Source organism: Ceratotherium simum, chromosome 4 (assembly GCF_057802395.1).
Source record: "Ceratotherium simum simum isolate JZ-2026a chromosome 4, ASM5780239v1, whole genome shotgun sequence".
In the NCBI taxonomy this organism is placed as follows: Eukaryota; Metazoa; Chordata; class Mammalia; order Perissodactyla; family Rhinocerotidae; genus Ceratotherium; species Ceratotherium simum.
Genome location: NC_141903.1, coordinates 76,311,787 through 76,328,666, shown reverse-complemented (window position 1 = coordinate 76,328,666; position 16,880 = coordinate 76,311,787). Strand labels below are relative to the sequence as shown.

The following is a 16,880-nucleotide window of genomic DNA, read 5'->3' as shown; positions in this document are numbered from 1 at the left end:
TACCGCCAAACACAGTCACATTCTGAGGTACTGGGGATTAGGACTTCCACATATGAATTTTGAGGGGACATAATTCATCCCATAACACATTGGGTTCCAATATAAACTAATACTGTAGATAGAACTAACTTCACTCGAATAAAAATATAAAACCATTAGATTATATTTTATCAAAATTAATATTGAGTATTTGAATTTTCCATTTTTTGAGTTTGTTCTGGAGTCCTACATAATTTAGACAATGCAGTATGTGCAACTAAGAATTTATATTAGGCATCTTGAGAGTGAAGATGCAATTTATTTTACATTCAACAAGTTCTATTGATCCACATCAAATATAGTTTTATTTTATTAACTAAAGTCCATGGTTTAGATAAAGGTTTGCTCTTTGTGTTGTACAATTCTGACATATACGTACTGTCATGTATCCACCATTACAATATTATGTAGAGTAGTTCCATTTCCCTAAAAATCTTTTGTGTTCCATCAGTTCATCCCTCGCTCAAATCCCTCAAACCACTGATGTCCCCATAGTTTTCCTTATTCCAGAATGACATATAGTTGGAATCCTAAAGTATGTATTTTTTGCGGGCTGGCTCCTTTCATTAAGAAATATGCATTTAAAGCTCCTCCATATCTTTTCTTGGCTTGATAGTTTGTTCCTTTGTATAGCTGAATCATATTCCATTATGTGAATATAAGGTAGTTAATTTATCCATTTACCTTTTACAAGACATTTTGATTATTTCCAGTTTTTGACAGTTATGAATAAAGCTGCTGTAAATATTTGTGTGAAGATTTTTGTGTGGCACAAGTTTTCAACTCAGTAAACACCTAAGAGCCTGCTTGCTGGATCTTATGGTAAGTCTATATTTAGCTTTATAAGAAACTGCAAAATGGTCTTCCAAAGTGGCTTTAGCATTTTGCATTTTCACCAGCAACAAATGAGAGTTCCTGTTGCTCCCCATAACAGCCAGAATTTGGTATTACGAGCGTTTTTGATTTTAGCCATTCTAACAGATGTGTAGTGATATCTCATTGTTGTTTTAATTTCCAGTTCTTTAATTTTTTCATGCTTCAGCATGGCTGGAGAAGCAGTGCATGGGTGCGCGCCCGGGATCTGAACCCGGGCTGCCAGTAGCGGAGCGCGTGCACTTAACCACCAAGCCACGGGGCCAGCCCCTAATTCATTTTCTAATGTTGAACCATCCTTGCATACTTGGAACAAATCCCACTTGTTTATGGTGTATAATTCTTTCTATACATTGTTAGATTCAGTTTGCTCACATTTTGTTGAGGATTTTTACATCTATGTTCATGGAGATATTTGTAATTTGCCTTCTCTTGTAATGTCTTTATCTGGTTTTGGTATTAAGGTGAGTTTGGCTTCATAGAATGAGTTAGGAAGTCTCCCTTCTACTTCTATTTTCTGGAAGAGTTTGTAGAAAAATTGTCATTTCTTTCTTAAATGCTTTGTAGAAGTCAGCAGTGAAACTATTTCACCCTGTTGCCTTCTATTTTAGAAAATTAATGATCTTTTACACAATTTATTTAATAGCTCTAGACACATTCAGATTATCAATTTCTCCATGTGTGAGTTTTGATATAGTGTATCTTTCAAGGAGTTAGTTCAATTCATCTAAGTTATCAAATTTGTGGGCATAGAGTTTTTTTTTCCAGCTTTATTGAAGTATAATTGACAAATTGTAATATATTTAAAGTGTATGATGCAATGATTTAATATACATATACATTGTTGAATGCCTACCACAATTAATTTAATTAACATATCCACCACCTCACATAGTTTTTGTTTGTTTGTTTGTTTTTGGTGAGAATGCTTGAGATCTACTCTTTTAGCAAAGTTCAAGATATGTTATACAGTATTAACTGTTGTCATCATGCTGTTCATTTAGATCCTCAGAATTTATTCATCTTATAACTGAAAGTTCTTACTGTTTGAGCAACATCTACATATAGTATTTGTCTTTCTCTGTCTAGCTTATTTCACTTAGCACAATGTCCTCCAAGTTTATCTATGTTGTCACAAGTGGCAGGATTTCCTTCATTTTCTAAGGCTGAATATTATTCCATTATATATATATATATATATATAACTATAATATATGTATTTATACATATATTATATATATACATATATAGTTATATATATTATACATATATTATACATATATTGTTATATATATAACATATATTATATTATACATATATTATATATATGTATATATTATACATATATTGTTATATATATGTATATATTATACATATATTGTTATATATATAACAATATATATATGTGTAAGATAGATATATATATAATAATGAGATATATATATATCTCACATTTTATTTATCCCTTCATCGGCCAACAGACACTAAAGTTGTTTCCATATTTCTGCTATTGTGAATAATGCTGCAATGAACATAAGAGTGCAGATATCTCCTCCAGAAAGTAGTTTCATTTCCTTTGACTATATACCCAGAAGTAGGATTGCTGAATAATATGGTCATTCTATTTCTAAATTTTTGAGGAAACTCCATGGCTGTTTTCCATAATAATTGTACCAATTTTCATTCCCACCAAAGTGTGTGAGGGTTCCCTCCTCTCCACATCTCTGCCAATGTTTTTTATCTCTTGTTTTTCTGACAATAGACATTCTAACAGGTGTAAAGTGACATCTAATTGTGGTTTTGATTTCCATTTCACTGATGATTAGTGATGTTGAGCACCTTATCAGATACCTATCAGCCATTTGTATGTCTTTTTTGGAAAAATATCTGTTCAGATCTTTTGCCCATATTTTTATTGGGTTATTTGGGACTTTTTTTTTTTTTTTTTTTTGCTATTGTGTTGTAAAAGTTCCTAATATATTTTATATCTTAACCCCTTATCAGATATATGGTTTGCAAATATTTTCTCTTTCTGTAAGTTGCTTTTTCATTTTGTTGATTTTTTTTTGCCATACAGAAACTTTTTAGCTTGATGTAATCCCATTTGTCTGTTTTTCCTTTTATTGTCTGTGCTTTTGGGGTCATATCCAAAAAATCATTGCCCAAAATAATGTCAAGAAACTTTTTCCTTTTGTTTTCTTCTAATAGTTTTACAGTATCATCTTACATTTGAATCTTTATTCTGAGTTGATTTTGAATTGATTTCTGCATATGGAGTGAGTTAGGGGTCCAATTTCCTTCTTCTGCATGTAGAAACTCAGGTTTCCAAACAACATTTATTGAAGAGATGGTTGTTTCCCCCATTGTGTATTTTGGCAACTTTGTCAAAGATCGATAGACCATAAATGCATAGATTTCTTTCTGGGCTCTCTATTCCTTTTCATTGATCTCTGTGTCTGTTTTTATGCCAACACCATATTGTTTTGATTACTGCAACCTTATAATATATTTGAAATTGGGAAGTGTGATGCATCCAGGTTTGTTCTTCTTGCTCAAGATTGAATCAGCTATTTGACATTATTTTGTGTTTCGTATGAATTTTAGAATTGTTTTTTCTATTTCTGTGAAAAATGTCATTGGAATTTTGATAGGGATTACCTTGAATATGTAGATCACTTGGGCAGTATAGACATTGTAACAATATTAATTTGTCCAATCAATGAACGTGGGATATCTTTTATTTTTGTTTCCTTCAATTTCTTTCCTCAGTGTTTTATAGTTTTCAGTGTGCAGATCTTTCATCACCTTAGTAAAATTTATTCCTAAGTATTCCCAAGTATCCTTAATGAGATTGATTTCTTAGTTTTTTCTCTGATAGTATGTTGATATTGTATAGAAATGGTACTGATTTTTGTATGATGATTTTGTATCCTGTAACTTTACTGAATTCATTTATCAGTTCTAACAGTTTTTTGGTGGAATCTTTAGGGTTTTCTATATATAAGATCATTTTGTCGGCAAACAAACTTTCTTTCTGATTTAGATGCCTTTTATTTCTTTTTCTTGCATAATTGCTCTGGCTAGGACTTCTAGTACTATGTTAAATAAAAGTGGCCAGAGTGTGCATCCTTGTTTTGTTCCTGATCTTAGAGGAAAGCTTTCAACTTTTCACCATTGAATATGATGTTAGCTGTGGGATTGTCATATACAGCCCTTATTATGTTGAGTTACAATCCGTCTATACCTAATTATTGAGAGTTTTAATCATGAAGTGATGTTGAATTTTTTCAATTGCTTTTTCTGCGTATATTGAGATGATTATATGATTTTTATCCTTCATTTTGTTAATGTGGTATATCACACTAATTTTTCATATGTTGAACCATCTTTATATCCCAAAGTTAAATCCAACATGATCATGGTGTATGATCCTTTTAATGTGCTGTTAAATTTGATTTGCTAATATTTTGTTGGTAATTTTTGCATCTGTTTATCAGGGATATTTGCCTGTAAGTTTCTGTTTTTGTAGTGTCCTTTTCTGGCTTTGGTATCAGGGTAATTTTGCCCTTGTAAAATGAGTTTGGAAGTGTTTCCTCCTCTTCAATTTTTTTGGAGGAGTTTGAGAAGGATTGGGATTAATTCTTTAAATGTTTGCTAGACTTCACTAGTGAAGCCGTCTGCTCTTGAACTTTGCTTTTTGGGAGGTTTTTATTACTGATTTAATCTCCTTACTAGTAATTGGTATATTCAAATTTTCTATTTCTTCGTGATTCAGTCTTGGTAGGTTGTACAATTCTAGTAATTTATCCATTTCTTCTAGGTTATCTAATTTATTGGTATATAATTATTCATAGTAGTCTCATAATCTTTTTGCATTACTGTGGTATCAGTTGTAATGTCTCTTCTTTCTGATTTTACTTATTTGAATCTTCTCTGTTTTTCTTGGTAATTCTAGCTAAACATTTGTCAATTTTGTTTATACTTTCAAAAAACCAATTCTTACTTTTGTTGATCTTTTCTATTATCTTTCTAGTCTCTATTTCATTTGTATCTGCTTTGATCTTATTTCCTTTCCTCTATAACTTTGGGCTTAGTTTGTTCTTCTTTTTCTAGTTCCTTGGGGTGTAAAATTAAACTGTTTATTTGAGATTTTCTTTTTTCTTAAAGTATGTATTTATCACTATAAACTTTCCTCTTAGAACTGCTTTTGCTGCATCCCATAAGTTTTGATATGTTGTATTTCCATTCTCATTTGTCTCAAGACATTTTTTTCACTTCTTCTTTTATCCATTGGTTGTTCAGGAACACATTGATTAATCTCCACATATTTGTAAATTTTTCACTTTTCCTTAATGTTATTGATTTCTAATTTTATACCACTGTGGTTGGAAAAGATATTTGATATGATTTCAATCTTCTCAAATATATTAAGACTTGTTTTGTGGCCTAACATATGATCTATCTCAGGGAATATTCTGTGTGAACTTGAGAAGGATGTGAATTCTGCTACTGTTGAATAGAATGTTCTGTGTATGTCTGTTAGGTCTCTTTGGTCTAATGTGTAGTCCAAGTCCTTTGTTTCCTTATTGATTGTTCTTTTGGATGATCTATCCAATGTTGAAAGTGAGGTATTGAAGTTCCCTACTATTTTTGTATTGCTGTCTACTTGACCCTTCCAATCTGTTAGTATTTGCTTTATATATTTGGGTACTCTGATGTTGGGCTCATAAATATTTACATAGGTTATATCTTCTTGATGAATTAACCCCTTTGTCATTATATAATGAGCTTCTTTGTGTCTTGTTGCAGTGTTTGACTTAAAACCTATTTTGTCTGATGTAAGTGTAGCTACCCCTGTTCTTTTTCAATTTCCCTTTGCATGGAATATCTTTTTCCATCTCTTTGTCTTCAGCTTATGTGTGTTTTTAAAGGTGAAGTGAGTGTCTTATAGGCAGCACGTAGTTGGGTCTTTTTTTTCCCCAATCCATTAAGCCACTCTATGTGTTTTGATTGGAGAATTTAATCCATTCAAATTTAAAATGATTATTGATAGGTAAGTGCTTACTATTACCATTTTGTTAGTTCTTTTCTTGGTATTTTGTAGATCCTCTGTTCCTTTCTTTCTTTCTTTTTTCTGTCTTTCTTTGTGATTTGATGATTTACTGCTTTGATTTCTTTCTCTTTGTCTTATGTGTATCTACTATAGATTTTTGCTTTGTAGTTACCATTAGCCTTAAAAAAAAATCTTATAGTTAAAACAATCTATTTTAAGCTGATAACTTCAAATGTCTACAAAAGCTCTACATCTTTATTTGATGTAATTTATTATTCTTGTTATTTATTTATTTGAAATATGTTGGGTTATTCAGATTTACTAGTAGTGGATGTCTGGAAGAACATTTCACTGATGAGTATATTGCACACACCTTCTCCAGTCACTCTTACCTCTACCAGCTACATAGTCTTCCTCTGTTTCATTCCTTTTCCTCTCTTTTCCTATCTTCCCATAATTTCTTTCTAAATATTTTCTCTGCTAGATATACTTTATCCTTTTCCCTATAGTTCATACTTTTTTACACAGAAGATAATAGCTGATCCCCAGATTTTCTGTGTATACACCCTTAGACTCATTAAATACCATCTTCAAGTATATGAAGGTCCATTACACTAAAAATACTAACTTCATTCTAGGTCAAAGTAAATATTCTCCCATTAGGAAATTCATCTGTCTTGCAGATGTCATAGAAAATTATTTTTAAAACTTTCTTATGTCATATATAATTAATTTTAATACAAAATTTCCAAAATGTAGTCAAAAGTAGAGATCATTTATTCAAAATCCTTTTTATTGATGAGGAAATTGAGGCTCTAAGCTACATAATGTTAGTGACAGCTGCACTATGCACTGTTCTTGACCATTACTTGTAGCATTATCCCCACCTCACAGATGTGAAAACTGAAGCACTCTGACTTATGGAATTTATCTAAGGTCATATAACTGGCCAGTGGTGAATCAGAGAATTGAACCCATCAAATTTCTCTCAATTCTAAACATTATGCTCTAAACATTATACAATACTGCATATCTTCACATTTTTATTCAAGTGCTCTTTCTCTGGCACCTAAATGTATCTTATATCACACCTAGTCAGGAAAATAGAAAAATGAAATTATAGTAAAGCAAGTTTTTAAATGGAATGTTAATTACATAGGGGTTTTATTTCCCTTCTATCTGGGAAAGATAATTATTTATAGAACTCAGGTGAGTTGCAGCCAGCCCATGAACACATAAAGACAATTCCTGAAAGGGGTCTTTAACTAAGATCTTTATGTAACAGACCACTCACAGGAAGGCCAGACCCAACTTTCTAGAAAGAAAGCAATATTCACTTTGCTATTTGTCTTAAATATAAGTAAGAAAATGATAAGAATTAAACTCTAAAGCTAAATATGAATATAGTTCCTCCTTATCAAAGAAATTATGGAACTAATTACTCTTTATTTCTTCCAAGTATTCCAGATCTTACAAATGTTGCATGTTGTATGTACGACAATGGGCCACGTTTTTCCAGGGCCTTGTAACATATATTTAAATTAAATAATATCTATGCCAGTTAATTGATCAAGGTGAAATTGACAACTAAATTTTCACAAGTGACTTTGACAGAAGTTCTCCCAGGTAAAACTTTTTTTTATCACTTATTAACATAGGATTAGTTTGGCTCACTAACCTTGGCCTCTGTGTTCTCTTTCTTAGTGACACTGCATACCCTAATGCTGTGGCAATGGGGAGAATTATAATGCATTCTCTTTACTAGGAAAAGTCAATTCCTTATTTGGGTCCTAGCTGAGGACAACTTAACCCTTGCTCCTGGCATGTTCACTTTATCATGAAAGCTGTCTCTCCACCTCTTACACCAAACAGCAACTCAGGGATTCCTGTTCAACAATCTCACATCTAATAGTGCATAAGCTTGAACCAATTGTCAGTTTATATTATACCCATTCTGTATAAAATGTTCAAGGCAAAGAAAGTACATCCATTATAGAAGCAAGGTAACAAAGGAAAAACATATTTTTACCTTTTGTGATTGAGGCAATTTTAATATTTATACATTGAAATGCCAATTACTTTAATATTTTGTTCCTTAAATCATAAATTTATTTATACTTGATTTTTTGCAAAGGGATTCTATAATCTTAAAAGTGTTTTCCTTATTTAGCAGCTTATCATCAAAGAAGGAGAATTATGAATCTTTGAAGCTCAAACACTGTTATTAGGAATTATCCTTTTTATTATTTTCTGTTTATGGATCCTGTGTTTAAAAATATCTTTGTCTATCAACCTGCATTAATTACTATTTTTTACGTTTTAAAAATTAAATATTGTATAACCACAAATAAAATCTTTTAAGCATTATGAAAAATAGTGTCATAATAGTGAACTGATATAATTTCAGTCAAAATCAAGGAAGCCAACATTTTAGTTCGCTGTATAATCTTATCTTTGTTTTCCATTAAATATTTTAAAAATCTTGACAAGAACTTGAAGACCTCAGTTACTAGTTTCATCATTCATAAACACCTGGAATCTCAGATTGAAGTCACTATTATGAAGTAAGTTTTATTTATTTTTCTGTTCTCATGCTACCCTCCCTCCTTTGAAAAACATTTAAAAAACTCTACTGGTTTTTTTCTTTACTCAAAGAAGTTGTGTAAGTACTTGCTCAATTTCAGTTAACATGAAATATATAATTTTTTCAATCCTTTCCTTCGGTGCTTTTAATGTCTCTGAATTCAAATTAACAAGATTTAACTACATGGCTCTAAACTGATAACAAAGCATATAAGCAAAATGACAGTATGAAGGATTTTGTATCCTTAGGCCAATGGCTTATCTCTTGGAGCATGTTGAGTCCCTGGTGTGGCACAAAAACACTTGATTTCGTTCTTGCTTCAAAAGGAAATACCTCCGTATAAATGGTCCATGTAGCAATTTGATCATTTACTATTGAGGGGCCACTTTAAACCAGAGTAATACACCCAAGAGAGTCATGGTTTCCACCAAAAAAATCACAATAGGCTTATGCAGTAGTTTCAGGCACCAGAGGGAACAACTTCTTCACAGAGAAAAGCCTTAAAATGAAGTAGCATGTTCACAAAGAACAAAATGTCTCCTTAGAATGAGCAAGTAAATTGGTTCTGATAAAAGTATGGACAGTTTCCTCCAAAAATAATGGCTAACTGGCCTATTTCCCCTTCTCCTTGTCCTATATCTTCTTCACCTTGACATGCAATGACACTATGAGAAGTATTTCAGAAATTTTAAAATAGAAAACTTTATTCATTGGGCTAAACTGTATCCTATTTTAAAAGAAAAATAGTTCTGTAAAAATGTATAGGCTAGGCCAAAAACACAGAAGCATTTTCACCTCCATATGTGTGTGTGTGTATGTATGTGATAGTTGAGTCAGACCAAAGGACATAGCAGAAGAACTTGAGGAACTGCAGCCCCAGCATCTTGAAATGAATCGTAATCTGTGGAAATCTACAGCCAAAGGTGAGGAAGAATGAATGGGAATATTCCTGGGAGTTCAAGTGGTGATCAAGTGTCAGTAGCAAGTTTTTCTGTATAGAAGTAGCCAGGCAGTAGACAAATAATCAAAATATATCAGATAAAATTAAACATAAGTCTAATATTTGGACCATGCCAGGAGATTCCATTTCTCATTGTGTACAGGTATTCCTTCATTTGCTGAATAATTTGTGGATCCAAATTGCCTGCAAAGTAAATTTCAGAGTGGTGTTCTGAGGTAGTAGAGAAGACAAGATTTGGAATTCAATAGATTTGGATATTAATTCCAACAATTGTGCTCCTGAGAGCTATGTGAATTTGGATAAGTTATTCACTAACCCAAGCCTCAGTTTCCTTATCTGTAAAAAATGGGCAGGTAAAAACTTTTCAGGTTTCTCAGAGTGTCAAAAAAAAAAAAAAATACCCATGAAAAAATATATGTATGGACCCTAACATGTAGGAACTTGGTTAACGCTATTTTTCTTCCTCCCTTTCTCTAACTTTTCTTCCCTTCTTCCCACATAAATTCTAATTTATCGTTGATAGCCAAGTAAATTAGAGAGACATGTCTGTGGGAAATTCCCTCAGTAAATGAGATTTTTGAAAAGACAGGATCAGAGTAGCACCCAATATCCTGGGTTTATCATGTAGCTGAACTTGTACCTCTTGACTGACTAGAGGATTTCAAATTGCCCACTGTCATCCTAGGAGATTCTCAACATCCGATCAATCCCATATCAAAATTACCCCTCTCGATTGGTATGTCTATAGGAAATGTTGCATTGCAAAATAATATGAGGCTGTATTCAGACTTAGCAGAAAAGAGTGTCATGATTAATTACAATGTTTCATATATTCTAGAGTTGATACTTTTTCTTCTCTGGACTTGACGTGTGTCTTACAATCAATGACCTGTCACAGTCTAATTGGCAGTATTTTTTTTCTTTTTTAATCAAACATAAAATAATGGTGTGTCTTATAATTAATGGCATCTTCTAGTCAATGAAACATGGTAGCAATGGCTGCCATAGGCACAGAAGAGACAATGTAGACCAGCCATCTATTTTCACTCAATATTTGAAAGAAACGTTCCCCAAGTCTTTAAACTATTTGCAGAAGACACAGGTTTACTGTTGAGAAATTTGTTTGTTTTCTTACCTGCAGATACTTTGTGTATTTATATATTGTTTTATAACCTACAAATGATGAAAGCATACATTCATAACATATATTCCAGAAAAAAGTGCTAAGATATGAAGTGTGATCCTGTTAAATCAGGTTAAATTAAAATAAGTTAAATTAAATCAATTATTTTAAAGAATCATTAAAACCATGGATAGTGTCCTGTGGTCTGTAAATATATTTATTGGTATATATGATTATAATTATATATGATTATTTACATTTGTTTATACATTATATACCTCTGACAACGTACACATTGATTCTAAGCCATTAATTCTAAATTTTAACCTCCTTAGAAGAAGAACTTGTCTTATAATCAAAGATATCTTATAATTGTAATTGGTGAAGATTTTCTTTCTCAGTGGTATGAAAAAAAATTGTACATTCTATAATGAATGGAATCTTAGATTTAATGTAATGGAATTGAAAGACAGATATACAGGTAGAGAAAATAGATAGATCAATTGATTGGTTGATTTTGCATACATAGGTGCCTCTGATTCTACTCTTTTTTTCTCATGAAATAAATTACTCTTCTGGAAAATATATTGTAGAAAAATATATTACAAACAATAATTACCCTTAAAAACATCTAAATTATGCTAAATTTCTATCTAAATGTACAAAGAGCTCAGTTAGTATTTTGAAGGCATCCTTTTAATTCCAAAAGTATTACATGAGACTTGATATTATGCAGTCAGTGAACGTATAGAGTAAAAGAATGCAGATGGTGATGACAGCATGGGTTATAACTTTATTGACCATTAATATCATTTCCTTTGCACAGACCCTGAGTTTAAGCTCAGAGATTACTTACTTTTTTTCTGGTGTTAAGAAACTTATTTTTATTTTGGGAAAAATATATAAATTATATTCTTTGAACAATGCTTATGCATTCCATACTTGATTTAATTGAAAATGAATCCATGAACATATTTACAATTTCATTAAAATATACATTCTAAAATAAAAGTAAAAATACATTGATCAAAAAGTTGTGGCATTTTATCCATTATAATTCACTAATTTGAGAATGTATTGTATGGTTAAATAATTAGGCATGTGAGTAAAGATATAACTATGTAAATGTTTATCTTTTTTTCTTAATATTGAAAAAGTTGGAAAGATGTTTAGATGTCTCCAGCTATGGTGGTTTGAGTAAATATGTTCTAGTTTATTGATATAACAGAGAATAGAGTATGCTTATGTTAAAAATGAGAATATTAAAAACAAACAAATTCATTTATGAACATTAAAATTAGTCAATATCTGTTAAATAATGTTATTAAAACTACTACATAGATACCCATGTTTTGGGAAATGCAAATGCTTATTATGTTTCTAATATTTTTATAATTTTGTATACTTCTGATTTTTCTATAGTGAACATATCTAGTTTTGTATCAATAAAAAAACAAAGGAAACAATTTAAATATAAAATACACCTTAGTCAACAGAACTTAACAAGAAGAGCAGTGAGGAAATATGAACAAAAATTTAAAAACAAACAATTTGTCCTCTCCTGCATTTTCTTCCTTAGCTTGTGTAAAGAAAGTGTGAGTGCGTCATTTGGCTGATTGAGTGTTTAACTTTAGGCAGGCAAAGGGACGTTGGAACCAGCACATGTGCAGAAATAGCTCTCTCCACATGTAGACGTTCCTTGAACAAACCGCAGAACTTATATGATCAGCATCTCTGTCTCTCTCTCCCTTAAATAATGACTCGTTTGAAGTGTGAAGCCTTCTTTTGCTCATACTGAAAGTCATCCCCAAAAGAAGTTGGTTCAGATTGTATCATTAGTATTTGAACTGGCAGCAGTGACCTGATCTGAGCGCAGGGCCTTCTTCCCGACCTTTGATCTGCTGTCAGAAGATAAGTTAAATCTCAGGCTTCTTGGAATCAGGTTTTAATTTGATATCGTGAAAATGAATTGCATACTCAGTACTAGGACAGATAGTGTCTATTACAGATCTTGTGAAGTGGTTGGAGGCACGCCTTAAGTCGAACGATCAGGAGAAAAATGATAATTTGTCAGCTTCATTACGTGTCTGGTAATTTGCCTCATTCATAATAAGTGTTTAGGACATTTCTGATTGGATGTCAGGCATTTATTGGCTTTGACAATAGACTCTGTAGCCACGTGTACCGTGGGAAAGCATTGGTTAACAGCATATGGGAACTGTTTCTCCTGCTGCTTGAAGAAATATTTAGCAGTCCTACAGTTTTAGAAACTACGAGAAAACAAAATGCTCAGATCAAAACAAAGACGATGTGAACTTCTTACAATACTCAATTCATAAATGTCTCCTACTCTATCTGACAATTATATATATATATACACATATATATACACACATACATGTATAAGTGTGTGTGTTTATAATTTTAAAGAATGCCATAATATTTTTAAAGTAACAAGAAACCTTGGAAATTGAAATTCAAAATGGATTTATCCTGAACAGCAGTGCAAAGCTCTGTTTTTAGAAAAATTAAGAGCATATGTTCCAGAATTCAGCTTTAATTCCCAATGAATTGTTTCAGTAAAACCACTTATATCAGTATTGTTAATCTTAATGGTTACAGGTGACCCATGTTTTAATAATCCAAACCATCAGTTGAGTACAAATGTCTTTTTCTAATTGAAAATGTTTGACCACAAGAGGGAGTTCCTTGCCAACTGTTTACTAATCCTCAACAGATATGACAGGCTTGAATTTACAAAGAAAAATACCTTCAAATATATTTAGTTACTTAGGTACTTTTAGGCTAAGAAAATTATGAAAATCTATTTAAATTTAAGCCTTCATGAATTTGCAGAATGAAATATAATTTGCACTATGAAATTCCCAGGCTAACATATTAATTATTTTTCAGGAATGAAATGATGTGCCATTTTTGAAAGTGCTTCCAGATTTGCACCTGCAAAATTACAGTGCACCAGTTTGTGAACAAAACCCACATTGACACACCACGGAGCCTTTGAGGGCATAGATTGCATTACTGTACACCAATTTACCCAATTTGCGTGAGTAAAGATAGCTTTGTCTACATAAATTGATGCACATATTTTTGCTGAATTTGGTAGCATCAATGAAGAGAGTGTAGGATAGGGGATGTGACCTTCAAACCACAAAATGAAATTAACATCTTAAAAGGGAAAAAAAATGCTCCAACTAGTGGACTCCTTAGAATATAAGGCTATTTTTCTCATGATTAGGTGCATAATATACACAATAACTCAACCATATATTAGAAAGTTAAAAAAACTTCCTATTTCATAACAATTTGACTTAAAATTGTATGTAACTCTGAGCATCCCAGTAAAACATGCACTGACACAACTTTGAAAAAGTATCAGCATAATTAGGAAATATTGTTAGTTATTCAGTATTGTTCCATGCTTCTTTTCATTTAAGGTAAAAGAGGAAGATTGTTTTAAAACTTGTAATTGATTCTCCCAAGAAGGTAATTTCGATTGTGATTATCCCCAAAGTGTTACACCATAGCGTGCGGAAGTTACACTCAACAGTGTCTTTCCTCGTCTTATGATTAGAGCAAGAATTGCCTCCAGGTCAAAGCACATGGGCATTTAGAGATAGACACTCCAGCCATACATATCGAGATAATCAATAAGTATAACAGTAGTAAATGCAGTAATTTTGGCAAAACTTATTTGGAGAAAATGACTGCATCTCACATGTGTTCCTGGTGTGCCTTTATGGCATTGACTATAAGTATGGGATGTAGGAAAAGAAAATGCCAGTAATTCTTTTTGCCGTTCCCTCCCACCCGCTATGGTTCTTAGAATTGTATTATTTTAAACCATTTTTGACACATTTGACCACATGAAGTCATGCATTTTTAAAAGCTGTTCTTTTTACACTAACTTGAACTGACAAGTCAGGAAAGCAGACTTCTTTGGTGACTCAAGTAGGCCTGCAGCTCACTGACAGGGTTCTCCCCACCTGTTTCCAACACAAACACAGTGAGGCATAAAAGGATAGTGCAGGTTTACATGCATTTGAGAGCAAGAATTCAAGTAGAGTAAAATACAGGGTAAGTCACAAGACACTGTGAAAACACACACACGTGCACACTCACTAAATTATAGATAGAAATATGTTTGAAATGAATATTCTTTGTCAGTGTAGAGATGAAATCATGATAAATACTTCCTTGCAGTCTGAGACCAAAGTCAAGATGACATTAAGCTGGAGAAACGGAAAATTTATCTCAGTTTTTTCAGCAAGTGGTTGTAGGATATACTGTTATACTCTGGGGATTAGGAGAGTGGGAATTTTCCCTCTCCCCTTCCTCCCCCCTTTCTCCCTCTCCTTCTTCTTCTTCTCTTTCTCTTTCTCTCTCTCTCACATACACACACACCATACAGGCGCTCTTCTTTTGGGTTAGTAATATTGAGATTCTCAAGGGATGTATTGAAAATATGCCTAGCACTAAAACTCAGTGAAAACATCTGGATGTTTTGGTCTCCATAATGTAAAAGATCCAGATGTTTGAAAATATGCTTACTGACGTGTCTGTGTGTGTGTGTGTGTGTGTAATCTTTTACTTCACTGCTTGGTGCCACAAAGACAAAACCTTGATCTTCACATATTGTCATTATGAAGCATAATCTCCCCAAATCACCTCATAAACATGTAACACATTTACATTTTGAACATTTTATTTTGGTAGGTCCCTCACACTATCAACATATGCATATTTGAAGGTGAATTAAGGAATCATGCCAATCATCTGAAAGAGAGCTTAAAAATCAACAAGCCCAATTCTTAAATTTAACAGAGTCAGAAATGGAAAGCCAGAGAGACACAGAGTGACTTGCTCATAGAGCTGTTTTCCAGTTCTTTCAGTCAGGCCTGTCTCACAAATTCTTACCTTAGCACCCTAACCTGATTGGATAAAGATGGAAAGGGAAAAGGATTTCAGCCTTAATAGTTGCACTAAGAATTTCATGTTTATATGAACTTTTAAGAAGAGGTTATTCTATTATTTCTAGTAATGTCTTGGTTTTTTACTTGACTGATAAATTTTAAATATTATCAGTGCTATTAATGCCTTTGTTGTCATGATTATGACGATAACAAATTTTGCCTTCACAAAACCAATTTATATACAAGCGTAATAAACAAATTTCCTTAATCAATATGAATACCCATATAAGAAGAGCATAAAACTTTCTAGCACTGTGTTCCAAGCCAGGTAAGGTGAAAAAATTTTTTAGATCCAAATACTTTAGATAAATTCCAATAAGCTGTTCAAAAAAGCATGGTTTAAAATATGCCAAAATATCCACATGCCACCACTGGACTGAGGGTTTCAGTTAATACTGCAAAAAGCTGTCTTTAATAGGTATTGGCTGCTCAGCAGGATGAGCAAGGCTGGGATTAGAGATAATGATACTTGTTGGAACGGCAGGGAGGCAGAGGAGAAAGCCATCGGCCTTCCTTGGCTTTGTAAAAGCATATTGGGAAGAAACTTATATTCAAGAGGACATGATACTAGACAGTGATACACTTGATAATCTAAATATTTCTCCTTTTTTTCTTTTAAGTTGATCTGAGACAGCTATTTCAAATTTAAATATAGTATTGAAATGCACTGTGAAGTCTCTTTATATTGGTGCCTTCTTTTTTCTATTTCCTTGATTCAATTCTATTTAAATCCTTGTCGTCTTAGTGAATATTGGTGTATTGATATCATTTCGTAAGTGATTGTCCAACACCCAGAGCCTCTCCAAAATAGTCCAAACTACAGTAGTCCCCCCTTATCCGTGGTTTTGCTTTCCAAGGTTTCAGTTACCCACAGTCAACTGTCATTGGAAAATAATGCTATGTCACAATGCCTGCATCATTCACCTCACTTCATCTCACCATGTGGGCATTGTATCATCTCCCATCATCACAAGAAGAAGAAAGGTGAACACAGTACAAAAAGATATTTTGAGAGAGAGAGAGAGACCACATTCACATAACTTTTATTATAAAGTATTGTTATAATTGTTCTACTTTATTATTAGTTATTGTTCTTAATCTCTTACTGTGCCTAATTTATAAATTAAGCTTTATTATAGGTATATGTGTATAGGAAAAAAACATAGTATATTTAGGGCTTGGTACTATCTGTGGTTTCAGGCATCTGCTGGGGGTCTTGGAACGTGTACCCCGCACATAAAGGGGGACTACTGTAG

At 32.5% G+C, this 16,880-nt stretch overlaps 1 long non-coding RNA gene across 3 annotated transcripts in view; it reads left to right on the top strand.

The window, feature by feature from the left end:
- The window catches only part of LOC147917337 (uncharacterized), a 189,195-nt gene extending 173,451 nt beyond the window's left edge, over window positions 1-15,744 (top strand). Inside the window, exons 5-8 of one of the 3 annotated variants that reach the window (XR_015552008.1) lie at window positions 753-861; window positions 8,456-8,529; window positions 9,378-9,472; window positions 13,547-15,744. This is a non-coding gene — a long non-coding RNA (uncharacterized LOC147917337). The remainder of the gene's footprint in view (window positions 1-752; window positions 862-8,455; window positions 8,530-9,377; window positions 9,473-13,546) is intronic. The other 2 variants (XR_015552009.1, XR_015552010.1) reach the window with 2 other exon arrangements.
- Window positions 15,745-16,880: the final 1,136 nt, after the last annotated feature.